Genomic DNA, 14,880 nt, shown 5'->3' on the forward strand with positions numbered 1-14,880 from the left:
ATCGTGTTTATTGGGGGAGGGCAAGAATGTCAAATGGGAGGGCCTGGCCCTCCCATGGCGCCGGGCATGAGCACAGTGGCGATCTGTTGTTATTAGCATCTGGTTAGCTAGCTATGCTAACGAATTTAAAGAGCTTTTCTACAACCGGTGGAAGAGAGCTCTCTCCTGAGAGGCTCAAATAACCTCAGCTCAGTGAGGTTAAGGCACACCTTGATATGATCATTATAGTTATTAATGAGACTAAATGAAAAACAGGTATAAAATACTATATGACAGTAACAAAAAAGTTGTTAAAAACAACAAGAATAGAGTTTAAAAGGCGAGTGATTTGTAAAATATCCAAAAAGAAAAATCTGCTTACAGTTCTGTTTCATATGGGTGTTGAAAGATGTATCCATAGATCTCTTCATGTTGCTCTTAAAGTGCACCAGATTGATGCTTTGAACTTCAATATTTAAAAAAAAATCTTCCTAGGGGAACATGCCCCCGGACCCCCCTAGAGGAGGTTAGGTCCCACACTTAAATCATGTTCACATGGATAGGATACTAAATACATTTCCACACATCTTGTGTCCATATCTTTCTGTTTTGGTGGTCACACCGTGCACATGCATGCATACGTGAGTCATGGTGAGATATCTGGATTGGTTTCTTTTTCTTTGCACAGCATGAAAGAAAGGCGAAATGAATGGGCTGTGATTTTAGTTTTTTTAAGCAGAGGTTGAGTTCAATTATTTGTACGACCCTCGGAGGATGTTGTAAAAATTGAAAGGAAAAATGTTCCCCACCCCTGCTGTAAATAATAATAAAAACCCTTGATTTATAACTTAACATCTCTGTCTCCTATTGATCTGAGTATATTATAACGAATAGCCAGTTAATTGAAGCATTATAGCACAGGCCTTTGTCAGATGGTATATTACGCTGTTTTTTTTCTGCTTCGAATAATTCTCTTTTTTCACCATACCTGTGTTTGCATCACTGTAACCAATGAGCACCTGCATGTGTATGAGAATGGCCCTGACTACATGTCAGCCCAGATTTACAAACTCCTGGCAGGACAAGCCCCAGCTCAATTCTCGCACTGAATAAAACAAAGTGAGTGAGGGACTGCAATATAAGAGGGAAAGAAAGAGAAACTTTAAAACTGTTCAATTGTTATGATGTGTAAAGACTGATATTGTTCTATAATCGTCTGAAACTGTTAAGCCATGATGTGAAACGGTTAACAAAGAAAAAGGGAAACTCAAGCTCATATTTTCAAAAGCTATTTTATATATTTTCTCTATTTTATTTTTAAATGCAGCCCGAGAGGAACATTACACATATCCACAGTATTTATCTATAGTTCAATGTTCATTGACTATAAATATTGTTGTTTTTGAATTGTACTTTCTTTATTTGGCAGTCAGTTGTTGATTACAGTATATGCAGACGTTGATAAAGCTACAGGTCACTTCAATATATATCACACTAATTCATGAAGCAAGTTAGACATTTTGATGTTCCGGACCTTTGCATGGGGAGATTTTCTCTAACTGGACCTCGTTGAATTTTAGTTGAATACCCCTGCGCTACAGGGTGTACTTTGAGGGTTTGTGACTTCGCAGACCGTTTACATGCATCAAAATCTTCATAACACACAAGGGGACGGGTAATAACCGGAAAAGCATGACATGGGACCTTTAAAACCTCTCTCCAACATTAACCTGCAGAAATGGAAAACAAATTGAGCCGAACAGCTATGGTTAACTGATTTCTAATATACCACAAATGTGTCTAAGTTAAATATATAATAGCCTCATGTAAGAATATATAATGTAAAACATTCACTGTTGCGAATACCCCTATAAACTCCCTGCCTGTTAAAATATGTTTCATGATGATGGAGATGATGGAGTTTCATAGCCTCCGTTACTTTTCTTACTACTATATTACATTCAAGCTATTTTTTCATGAGCTCATCTTGCACCGACCTCACACGAACCTCTTTTCCAGAAATGGAGCACGAAAATGTCAAACTCAGGGTTTTTTGTCCTATCAGAGACACTGTAGCAGCCCAAGCACTACTTGTTACTGCAATATCCTTCCGCAGAAAAATATAGATTGGATTAATGTTAACATTTTGTATCGGTTATTGAAGAGAAATGTGCACATAGCAGATGGTAAATGCAATGTATGTTATGCAAACATTAAGTCAGTCAACTGAGAGTGCATAGTCAACGAAACTGAGCATGTTAAGTTAATCAGTGAAAAATAGTTCGGCTGTATAAATACAGTTTGCATCGTCATCAGCGATCTTTCCAGTCGCATGCTGCAGTTGGGAACGGATCGTGTCTAGTGATGCTGCTGATTACAACAGGTATAAAACATTTATTCGGTCTTCATTTTAGAACAATAATAGATGCTTAGGTGCACTTAAGCGTGCTATGGTGGGGTGCTCTCTGTATATTCCTAATTATATATTACCTTGATAGTTAGGCCTTTTTACATATGTGGTTAGGCCTCAAGCGCTGAGGACGATGCTAATAATTAGCTGTCCAGCTAACTGATACAAATTGCCGTTACTAGCCATGTAAAACCTTGTAGGCTACTGTATATAGCTTATTCCTTATGACATTCATAAAAACCGAGTTGCATTCTTTTAAAAAACTTTCTTCCGTCATGGCCGGTGGTTTGAAGTCACAGGGCCCGTCAGGCCAGGCTACAGCTCGGCCTTGTTCTGAGGCAGGAGAAGCCCCCTTCGGCACCACAGGCCCAACTGTCCGACATCTTGCTCTATGTATTTCATACGATAATTTATTTTAAAGACAGCGGGCGGGGGAGCAGTTCATGTATCGATGGTCCGTTAGCGGGAAGATTCAGAGACTCAGTTAATTAAGCCCTCGTGGGATGTCACGTGCGCCCAGGCAAGCCCAACGCTCTGTAATCGGACTCTTTGGGCGTAACCCTGTATATTACTGTAAAACCTGAAGTAGTTTTTATTTTCAATATAGCTTACAATTAACATAAGTCGATTTAAAAAAACAACTAGTGACTTGATATGACACGTGGTAGGGATGGCACGTTGTAGTAACCAGTTAAGTACTCTCTCCCCAAGACACTGTTCATATTTATAATTTAAATTGACTAAATGTTGAATTACCTTTTTTCGTATAAAGCTCAAGAGAGAGAGACCATGGGGGACCAGGTGGAATGGAGCCTGAGGGTGTCATCAGGTAAGTGCATGACAACATACATTGTCTTTTTGCAGATTTAGCCACACATTTGTATCCTGACTTATACAAACTTTGTTTCTTTACTTCAGAGCAACTGGAATGAGATTACAGACAACTTTGATGATATGAACCTGAAGGAGACCCTTCTCAGGGGAATATATGGTTTTGAGAAGCCATCTGCTATTCAACAAAGGGCAATCATGCCTTGCATCAAAGGTACAAAAACATATTAAACTGTTAAACAAATAGTCTATTCATGTTGAGTGAAATGATGCTTTACCATCTTTCGGGACTTACCAAATTATGGGGATATTTATTTTACCTTACTGATCACTCAATACTGAAACTTGATAGTTATAGTTCATTCTTTTGAATTGTAAAATGTTTTTCTTACTGTTAGTAACATTTGTCCCCTTGCCATCAGGCTATGATGTCATTGTTAGTCGGGCACTGGCAAGACGGCCACGTTTGCCATCTCTATCTTGCAGCAACTGGACATTGAGCTGAAGGAGGCTCAGGCTCTGGTGCCGGCTCCCACCAGAGAGCTGGCTCAGCAGACATGTGTTTCTGAGGTCACAGTGACCTCCACAGTATCTCAGATCCTATACACAGCATATTGAGGACACTGATTCAATACCCAAGGTACTTTCTTTTTCGTTTTCAAAGCTTTAAAAATTGTGACGCACAGTATCCTCCTCAGATTGGTGTAGTCTCTGCATCTCTGCATGGCTGCATCGGTCTAAAATCTGGCTGCTATTTGAATTGATTGTGGTTTCAATATTTTTATGTTGCTGTGGAAAACTGGGTGAAATGATGCTTTACCATCTTTCGGGACTGACAATGCAATGGAGATGTCTTTAACTTTACTGATCACTATGTACAGTTCTTCCACACATTGTTGAAATTGTCATGTGCCATCTGATCTACACATTATCCTGACAAGATGTTGTGTCTTTTTTTGTTTTGCTTCCGTCTCTTAATGGATCCAGAAAGTCATTCTGGCTCTGGGTGGCTACATGGGTGCAGCCTGTCATGCATGCATCGGTGGGACAATCTCCGTACTGAGATCCAGAAGCTGCAGGCGGGGTGTCCTCACATCGTGGTGGGCACACCGGGTCGCGTATTCCACATGCTTGCTACCTCTGTAAGTTCACTCCTGGTCAACACAGTATGCGCAAAATGTTTCATAACTAAATGCTCATTTTAAAAATAAAAAATGTCTGTGCAGTTGCAAAATGCATCAAGATGTTTGTTCTGGATGAAGATGAGGAGATGCCGAGGGTTCAAAGACCAGATCTACGAGATCTACGAGATCTTCCAGAAGCAGAGCACAAACATTCAAGTAAGAATCCTTTGACTTAAAGTACAATACTGAAAATATTGATACCTTCTGCATTAACAGAACACTGCTATAATTGTGTGATCCAGATTTAATCTGTTTCATGCAATAATGCTAGCAGAGTATTGCGTGGAAGAAGATTGTTAGCCACTGTACTGAAAATGAGATGTGGTGGAACCTCTTTCTTAATGTTCAGTGGCCTCTGTCTCAAGGTGCAGTGCCACACTTAGTTCCGCATTTAAATGTTTAACTTCTGCAACGCTGTCTCTACTCGGCTCAGTATTTTTGATCTTTTGGTAACATGTTGTCTCCTACAGGTGGTCCTGCTCTCTGCCAGCAGAGGTGTTGGAGGTGACCAAAAAGTTTGCATCCTGGTGAAGAAAGAAGAACTTACCCTCGAGGGTCTCAAGCAGTTCTACATAAATGTGGAGCGAGAGGTGGGTTATCATCTTCAAAATTACACTGTTCTGACTATGAAATGGCCCCTTCTCTAAAAGCACCCTGCTCAAACTGCAGGAGCCAAGCCTTCGGGTTTAGCTCATGTGGCCGTGTAAGCAGTGGTACACCAGGGAAGGACAATAAAGGCATGGTGTCGCAATTGAGTCTCTGGGGGACCTCTTTCTTAATGTCCAGTCCCCTTTGTCTCAAGATCCTGTGCTACACATTAGCTGCTCAGTTCCATAAAGATTAGTGGGCATTACGACCTGTTACTTTGTTCAGTTGACAAAAAATAATGTGGCTATTTTCCTGGCTGTTTCCAGGAGTGGAAGCTGGACACCCTGTGTGATCTGTATGACAACCTGACCATCACCCAGGCGGTCATTTTCCTGAACACCAGGAGAAAAGTGGACTGACTGAGAAGATGCATGCTAGAGACTTCACTGTCTCTGCTCTGGTACGCTGGGTTCTCTGCCTGCTGGGCATCTTTGTTGGATCAACTGGTAGCAAGGCTGCAGAGTGTTCTAACTTGAATACATATTTTTTTGCAGCATGGTGATATGGACCAAAAGGAGCGGGATGTCATGAGAGCGTTCAGGTCTGGCTCAAGCAGAGTGTTGATCACTACTGATCTTCTGGTGAGTGTAAAGTCTTATGTAACGGTGAACATTGAAATGTAAGAAAGCCCAAATGGTGTCAAACCTGCAACAGTCCTAAAATGGCCAAGCAGTCAAAACTTTTGGAAGATTAGTGCTCGTTCTCCACAATGGATTCTCCGCTTGTAGAATGCTGTTACTTATAAACGAGCGACATTAACACGCACGATGTACTATCCATGTCCTGCTTTAGTCTTGAATGTAATGTGGAAATGCCCTCTTTTTCTCAGGCTCGTGGCATTGACGTCCAGCAGGTGTCCCTGGTCATTAATTATGACCTCCCTACAAACCGAGAGAACTACATCCATAGGTGAGTTTCATCACATATGTTATCTATACCGTCACCCTCTCCTGTGATTCTAACTCGTCTTTACTTTTTTCTTTTTCAGAATTGGAAGCGGTGGTCGTTTTGACAGAAAAGGAGTTGCCATCAACTTTGTCACAGAGGAAGACACGAGGATTCTCCGAGATATCGAGACGGTTTACAATACTACCGTGGAGGAGATGCCCATGAATGTGGCCGACCTGATTTGAGCACTGAGATTATTATTTTTTGAATGCAGTGATAGCGATCGTCCACTTGCATTGTGCTTATATTATTCGAGGGTGGGGGGAACAATTCTCAAATGATAAACTTTGGCTCAGAATTGTTTGTGTTAAAAGCGAGGCGACTTCTATGGTGGTCTCTCGGACAGTTGTAGATTCTAACCTCGACAGTTGACTGGTCGGAGCTACAAAGCCATGGGTTCTATAGAGGTTCTTATCAGGCATTTCTTCCCATGTTCATTTAAGATGTGTGTATTAGATGTTCTCCACCATTTAGTAACTTACTTGTGGACTAACAGGTATAAGTGCTGTATAAAGTCTGCAAATTATGTTATGCTAACATATGTTCGGTGGGTTTGCTTTATAGAGGCACTTATGTTTTAATGTATATTCACTTGCTCTTATATTCTGTGAATGTTTATTTAAATGTACCAAATATTTTTTTTTTTTATCCCACTTGCTCTATCAGATTTCCTCACTGGTCACCCTCACCAGAGTACATTGCTACTGCTCTTCAGATTTCCCTCTACAGAATTGTATGAATGCCTTAATAAAATTGCTGTTATATTTGCTTGGTCTGTCATGCAGTTTTAATTGAAAGGAGAGTTGTATTGAAGTGAACCTGTTGCGTAGAAGTCTTCATGTAATAGACCTCAAAAGTCTCCATGAATTGTATAAACATGGCATTTTGGTTGAAGCATCATGGCCTGTTTACAGTTGTGCAATACTTGGGAAACAGTGCCACCTACTGACAAGCAGCAGTGAAATATAGTGACGGGATAAAAAGGCTTTCACTACAGTAAAAAAACATGCATAGCAATGTTTCTGTATATTTAACATGGAAAATATGACATAAAATCTTCGATTTGAATCTCATAACTTCCCATTCTCACACTTCTGTGAGTCGTCTTTCTGTACCTTTACGTTTATTTAAATTGCGCAATTTAACCCTTCTCTTGCGTTTCCGGTCAAAAGTGACCGAATGACTTTTATTTGAATCATATCTGGTGTTTTTCATCCAATTGCCTCAATACCTTATCCTCCACACTAGGCCTCTGAACATATACACTTGATAATCACCACTTGCATTGCATTTTGAGTGATTTATTCAACAGTGAAACACCCTTGACGTTTTCTGTCAGATTTGACCGCCATAGAAAATGAATGGGTATGAGTGTATTATGTTCATCCTGCAGATGGAAAACATCTATATACACACACACACGGGGAACTTCTCCCTTTCTCACAGGTGCGAGCTCTGTGCGCCTCGAGAAACACAAACGTCTCACTTTCTCGTGCTAAATGCGCCTCCCTTACTGGCTCTCAAGCAGTTATATTTGTGCCTTGCTCACATTTGACTCATTGACACAATGAGCAGGCGACCGATTAGGCGATTTTCTGTACGAGGGGCTCTGGACACATTTTTTAACCAGATGAAGACGAGATTGAACCAGATGAAGAGGAGATAGAGGAAGATGTCTCAGAAATGGAAGACAACAGCGATCCAGATTATGAGCCTACAACAGACCAGGAAGAGGCACCTGAGGGAGAGGAGCCTGAGGTGACATTCCATAATTTTGCATTGCCAACTATATGCGTGAACACACACACACACACACACACACACATGTTCTGTAGGGCCGCCTTAATGCACGGGCTGACCTGGGCTGAAGCTAGTGGCGTAACTATCGACGGTGCAGCCGGTGCAACGCACCAGGGCCCCGAGCCGGCAAGGGGCCCATTTTTAAAAAGTTTTTTTTTGGGGGCCCCAATGGCATTGACCGGTTCACGCAGTCTTCAAAGTAACCAAGCAACCTAAATTAATTTGTAATTTGTCTGTCCAATGACCCTGCTCCCTTTCATGTCATGTGATACCTTGCGTGACGAGCGAACCGTTTAATCAACCTGTACTGTACTGTAGCATTATAAAAATGTAATAGCTTGCATCTATAATGTACAGCAAACCAAAGCACAAGAGCAGCGCTCAAAAGAGAAAGGACAAGAGAGAACAAGGAGATGTAACAACTAAACTGACAAAATTAGACCGTCATACATCGTCCTCGAAATCGAGCGCTAACGTTAGCAATGTTGACGTGCAGCGGAAACCGGAGCCGGAGGCTAACGATAGCTCACCAACATCCTTGCTATCTAGCGCCATAAGTCCGTAAGGTTGCACAGCCACGGCCACGCATACAGCTTGTATCCGTGGCCGTGGCTGTGCAACCTTCTTCTCCAGCCAGCCAGGAGGAGAGGCTGGATTTGGCTGTGCCCGGTGGTGGTCCAAGAGCCCCACCCGATAGGAGATTCTATGTCGCTATTGAGACCTCCGACGCCAAGATCAAAAGCTATATTATAGCAATCGGTCTATGTAGGCCTACCGGCCCATTCCCCAGAGACAAACATCAAGGAAACAGGTGTAATCCTCTTCTTAGTTCGCTGTGCCGTTGTCAGGCTGTGGTGGTCTGAGGCCAGGGCAGGCTGGTGTTGATAGCCTATACATGTGGCGCTTCTGAGTGGTTGTGTATGGACAAGGAGTCCGTGTGTGTGTGAGCGCATCAGCGTGCGCTTATGTTTGGGGCGATATGGGGGGGGGGGGGGCCCAAAACAATATTTGCACCGGGGCCAATCACAACCTTGTTACGCCACTGGCTGAAGCCCATGGGCCTACGGAGATCGGGGGCCTGATTGATTGATTGATTGATTGAAAAGTTTATTAACAGCTTGTATATTGGGTACAGTACAGTACAGCTCAAAACATACAATTGTTAAGGGGATGCAGACCAGAGAAAGACTTTCGTCTTGTTTACATCAGGGTCCCCCATTTCCAACTCATCATAGCCTATCATGAACAAATACAAATAAAATAAAAAATGAAACTTTTATTTCCAAAATCACACAATAAATACATTTGTGAAGCTTGTAAAGGGAAGATGACAGCTCTCACTCACCACCCTGCACTTCCACAGCGCCGCCGCCGCCCCCCCTCCCTCCGGCTGAAATTATTAATGTAAGGTGTATAGTAATCATAGATAACACGGCAGGGTCCGTTACCGTTTGTTTTCATCTGATTTCAAATAAACAAAGTCTTGGCTTTCAGAACATTAATCTTGTTTCGGCAAATTCAGAACTTTGAAGCTTGTAACGGCATAAATACAAGCGGATAACGGAGTCACACACACACACACACACACACACACACACACACACACACACACACACACACACACACACACACACACACACACACACACACACACACACACACACACACACACACACACACACACACACACACACACACACACACACACACACACACACACACACACACACACACACACACACACACACACACACACACACACACACACACACACACACACACACACACACACACACACACACACACACACACACACACACACACACACACACACACACACATCTTCCCTCCATACTATTTTGATAATTTGCTCCGCTAATCAATCAGATCGATGGATTGATTCCAGAGATTTTTCTCAAAAATGATGACTCCGAAACAGTCAGTGGGAACCACTTAACAGCCAATCAGAATGAGAATATGTTTCACATGTGACTTATTCAAATTGCGAGTGATTGAGTGACAGATGAAGGTTGTTTAGGAAAAAATGTCGGAGAAGAAAAAGTTTGAGAGTGGCGCTCGGAAAAGGAAATTGTTGAGGGAAAAGGAGTTTCGAGACAAGCAGCTATTACAAAACATGCCGAAGCTTACAGGTTATTTTAAACCTGTAGGCCAGGATGAGGAGGAAGGACAGATGAGTTCTGTACCGAGCGGCAGCGGTGCCGGCCGCGGGGCCTCGGAGCCAAGTAGGCCGTCTGGTTCTGATAGCGATGGAGTAGTGGGAGAGGAAGAACAGACAGGAGGGACATTATCTGTTGGAGGAGATGGGAGGATGACGAGGACTTGCTACGTGGAGGGGAGCTAACGGCAACCGGACAGATACATGAGGGAGGCCCCAGGGCCTGATGGCAGGTTAAGGCGGGCTTGGTTATGGTATATTTCTCTTTCAATAAATGTTCATTGAGGAAAACAGTATCAGCGTCTTATTTTATATTCATCACAGTGAATGCTGAACTTGATGGGCCCACCGGTGGGTCCGGACCATGACATGAAACACTGGCTTGCTTGTATCAAATCAATACATCCCATACATCATTGGAACGGGAAGAATCTCAGCTACAACACTAACTAAATCATTTCCATCTCCAGTAAACACAGCCTACATGGCAAGCATTTTTATAATATACAGTAATGTAAAATAAGCACTATCTTTGAACTTATTGCCAAAAAGAATTCACCCCTGGTGTCATTCTGTCTGTCATCCCTTGATTCTACTGGCTTTGACTGTTCAAATGAGATGTCAACCATCAAAATTGGATAAGGGGTTCCAGAGATATCACTGTGCAAAACACACCGGTAAATTTTGACCGAAAATAGCATGGGAAGGGGGGTATGACCTAACGCAAGAGAAGGGTTAAAGCAGTGGACATAAGATAAGTGTCAAGTTTCCTGGGCTTTTTGTGTGTATTCCCTACTTGAAAGGGATGCGGCGTCTACCGGACTTTGGGAACAGGATTTCACTCCAGTGACACCTTCTTTTCAATACTTTTTATTTTGATTGGCAAGTTCACTTTATGCAGCCACTTTATGCAGGTGAAAAACCTTTGAGAACATTTTAGAATTTGTAACCATGTAAATAAAGCGGATTCTTTTAACTTGACTTTTTCTGGAAATGTTGACAAATCAAGTGAATTATTAACTAGAAACTATTATTTCCTTTAATAGAGGTATTCAATGAATAAAATAAGACTTTACTATTAACGCTTCTAAATCAAATGGATTCTTTATAAGACATTACTTATTTCTAAACAAGAAAGCTTCTTTCAAAGATAAATAAACAGCGCGTCTAGCTCTTGGTGTGCCGCACAATGAAACCACACAAACAATGCTGCGCAGCGCCGCTCGCGCTCTAACGGTACATCCAGCTTTTAAAAAAATCTTGAAAATCTTGGAGCTGGGCGTGTCTGAAAGCTTGGGGATTTTTTGCGGGCAACGCGACCAACAACCAATCACATGAATCTCCCGCCCCCGACATACAAAGCAAAAAACCCCGGTGATTTTATGCGAGCAATAGGCTATATATATATATATATATATATATCAGGGCCGTATTCATGGAGTCAACATTGGGGGGGACCAAAAATTCAATACAAATTTGAATACTAATTTCCTGCCATTCTAAAGGAAAATACATAAAAAATCACTAACACATTGGATACTTTAAAACCTGTTAAACCCCATGCCCCTGCCTGTGGGGACAAAACACAACAATAGTCACAAAACTGTGTCTCAGGCATGGGTGTAGGAAGCATCCTCAATGTGGGTGGGACAATTTGACGGGGGATGTGGGCGGGCGGGCGGGGGACCTAAACTCCTCTAGGGGGGTCCGGGGGCATGCTTCCCCGGGAAGATTTTTTTTTAAATGTTGAAGTTAAAAGCATCAATCTGGTGCACTTTGAGAGCAACATTAGGGACTAAATCTATGGATACATCTCAACAACACCCATGTGAAACAGAACTGAATAGATTTACTTTTTCTTTATGCATATTTTACAAATCACTCCCTTTTTAAACTATAGTATGAGTTGGAATGATGTCATACCTGTTATTCTCTTATTTTGTATAACTATAATGATCATATAAAAGGTGTGACTTGTTTTGCATCAATCTTGATACAGGGTACTTATTATATCTTATAGTTTGGATTCCTAAAGCTTTTAGTCTACTATCCCATCATTCAAGGGTGGTTTTCACAATAAGTAATGGTTTATTTTTGCACGGACACTATCATTATACATTTTTTTACTATGTTCAATCTGAATTTACTTTAAAAACATCTATATTGATTCTGACTTTTTCTACATCCAACTCACAGGTTTATCATTGCTTTGAGAAAAAAGATTATGCATTTAACCATTTTTAGAAGTGAAGATATAGTCAATTGTTCTGGGAATGTCATTTTCAAACCTGAGACCTGAAAAACAGGCTTGGGGCTTAACTGGTTAAAATGTTTTACCATAATGTCTAATTGTGCATTGTATTACATTGCCCTATTTTATCTAGTTTATAGATTAGGGATGAATAAAGTACAACTATAACCATAATCACATTAAAGCATTTCAATCCATAGAAAGGTCTGTGCCACGCAATTTCAGTAGAAACAGGAACACTTTATTGCCCTTTTGTTTTACAGCCACGACTCGCACTAGCTGCTTGCCGCTCATTCAAAATCAAAAAGACCCCCAACTTCCTCCCAGACACCCGCCCAAAAAGCCCAACCCTCAAGTAAAGGACCCAAAAGCCTTTTTGCGCTTATCGTTGGCACTGATAAAAGACTGGCATATTCCTTCAAGGTCCAGTCTGTCCAGTTTCTTCTGGTGCACATGACATATGTCCACATTATTCAGCCTCGTTTGACTCATCGATGATGTCTTAAGCCTCCTCAGGGCACTAAAACTCCTCTCAGCCTCTGCAGAAGAGGCAGGGACGACCAACAGAAGCCTTACTAAAGCTTCCACCTGACCGAAGAGACCTCTCGCCTCTGGCACCATTTCCCGAATAATGCTAGCAATAACATCTGAGCTTGAGCTCCATGTCACCAGCGCACACTCTCCCTGTCTGGTCGCCATGCTCACATTCTCTCTCTCCCTCTCTCTCTTTACTCTGAACACACCAGAGTGAACATGGAAGAAATATCAGTAAACTATTGACTAGAAAGACTGTTGATACACATTATACATATGGGGGGACACAGGAGTCTGTACATTAACATTAGACTGCTATGTTGTCATTATTCTGTCTTAAGCATCAATATAGCTCCTTTCTGACTTACCTCCATGTCACCAGCGCACACTCTCCCTGTCTGGTCGCCATGCTCACATTCTCTCTCTCCCTCTCTCTCTTTACTCTGAACACACCAGAGTGAACATGGAAGAAATATTATCAGTAAACAAGCTATCTGACTGGTAACAATACTCACTTTCTCACTGCTCTTAACTTACTTTTTTTCTTTTCTGAGGCTGCCCAAAAAACTGTCTAATGTCACTGCCACCCTTCCTCTTGCTCATGCTTACAGCTTGACCTCGGCGATCTGCAGTTGCTGATGTGATGAATACGGGTCAGCAGCGCTGGATATAAGATAATTAAACATGTTTATTAGCAATTCTGAGCGTTCTAAACCCAGCACAAGCTATGATGCACACTGCAAACCTCCTGCGTGTGAGTATCTTTTAAATGCTTCCGACGATTATGAAATACTATTTCATAATAATTGTTGAGTATTTATTATTTAATTAATTCTGGCACCTTTGGTATTCCATAGGTGTCACACATCACAGTTTTAAATCTTTCCACACCCTACAAATGACAAAATAGAAATAATCCACATGAATAAATATCTATTGGATTACATCCAAAACGACACCGTCATTTTCCACATAGCTGACACTAGCCCGCCAAACCCTGGCTAACAACTGAAACCAGCTAGCCCACAGCTAGTTAGCTACTATTCCTGAAAAGTTCAGTTTTAACATCAGAACTACAAGTTACTTACACAAAGAAGCTAAACCGGAGGGTTCATTAACATTACCATTACAAATAAAATAATATAGATTACTTTAGGGCTAACTAGAAAAGATACCAGAACTGATGGAGGGCAAATTAAAACATGACTGACCTGCTTGGAGCATCAAGCTAACTGAAGGTGGACTCAGACGTGCAACAGCGAAATACACCCCCGGGTACAAAATAAGGAACAATTTACATATGAAAAGAAATATAATTTTGGTGAAGTTCACAATAACAGAAAATATAGATTTTCAAGTATACAAATAACCAAAATAAAGAAGTCATAGAATAGCAATTTTATTTGAATAAAAAAATTAAAACTTTTTTTTTTGGTGCTATTTATTGGGGGGGGGACATTTTGAGTGTATCTGAATATTGGGGGGGATGTGTCCCCCCCAATGTATATGGTGAATACGGCCCTGATATATATATATAAACTCCCCAAACAGGCGAAAACCTACCAGTTTCACCCACTGTCTCTGCCACCTCCCTCCATGCCTGGTTCCTCCGGTTTGTATCCCGTTAATAGTTCTGGTCGTAAAGAACCGGGTGATTTGCTACCGTAATTTCTCGTTTGGAATATGAGGAAATTAACTGCAATCTGATTCTCCCTGCTTACACGCGATTTGATTGGCTAGCACTTCTACTGTCAGATTTGCATAAACGGGATTTGATTGGCTGACGCTTCCAGCTCAGCTTCAAAAGTTGAACATTGCTCAATTTTTGAATCCTGATAATCCTGGAAATCTTCGCTTCGCTCCCCCACAATGCAGTTCGGCGAAAAGCGAGGCAAAGTGACGTCATCCCCATTCAAAGTCAATGGGCAGAAGCGTTGGAAGCGTTGGAAGATTTGTTTAAAGCTGCTGTGTGGACGTACCGTAACAAGACACGTGCATACACGCAAACAATTCAACAGAACATTCACCAGCGGCTCTGCGGAGCTCTCACAGCATGATGGCTATGATCCTGTCCTGACGTGCCTCCCGTCTACACGCTTCCGTCTACTAGGATCGCACA

The 14,880-nt window shown here is 41.7% G+C and overlaps 1 long non-coding RNA gene, 4 other non-coding genes and 1 pseudogene across 5 annotated transcripts; 5 read left to right on the forward strand and 1 right to left on the reverse strand.

Moving 5' to 3' along the window:
* The first annotated feature begins 2,664 nt into the window (after nt 1–2,664).
* LOC117545616 lies at nt 2,665–6,768 on the forward strand (annotated as a pseudogene).
* LOC117545657 lies at nt 3,480–3,554 on the forward strand. Its single transcript, XR_004568874.1, has one exon. It is a non-coding gene; the product is annotated as a small nucleolar RNA SNORD2 (small nucleolar RNA).
* On the forward strand, nt 4,022–4,094 carry LOC117545656. Its single transcript, XR_004568873.1, has one exon. It is a non-coding gene; the product is annotated as a small nucleolar RNA SNORD2 (small nucleolar RNA).
* LOC117545654 lies at nt 4,604–4,785 on the forward strand. The gene has a single exon (XR_004568871.1). It is a non-coding gene; the product is annotated as a small nucleolar RNA SNORA81 (small nucleolar RNA).
* Nucleotides 5,040–5,222, forward strand: LOC117545655. The gene has a single exon (XR_004568872.1). It is a non-coding gene; the product is annotated as a small nucleolar RNA SNORA81 (small nucleolar RNA).
* Nucleotides 6,769–12,446: 5,678 nt separating the features above from the next.
* Nucleotides 12,447–13,800, reverse strand: LOC117545416. The gene is made up of 2 exons (XR_004568829.1): nt 13,299–13,800; nt 12,447–13,204 (listed from the first exon to the last, which is right to left on the reverse strand). It is a non-coding gene; the product is annotated as an uncharacterized LOC117545416 (long non-coding RNA).
* Nucleotides 13,801–14,880: the final 1,080 nt, after the last annotated feature.

This window comes from Gymnodraco acuticeps, unplaced genomic scaffold (genome assembly GCF_902827175.1).
Source record: "Gymnodraco acuticeps unplaced genomic scaffold, fGymAcu1.1, whole genome shotgun sequence".
Taxonomy (NCBI): Eukaryota; Metazoa; Chordata; class Actinopteri; order Perciformes; family Bathydraconidae; genus Gymnodraco; species Gymnodraco acuticeps.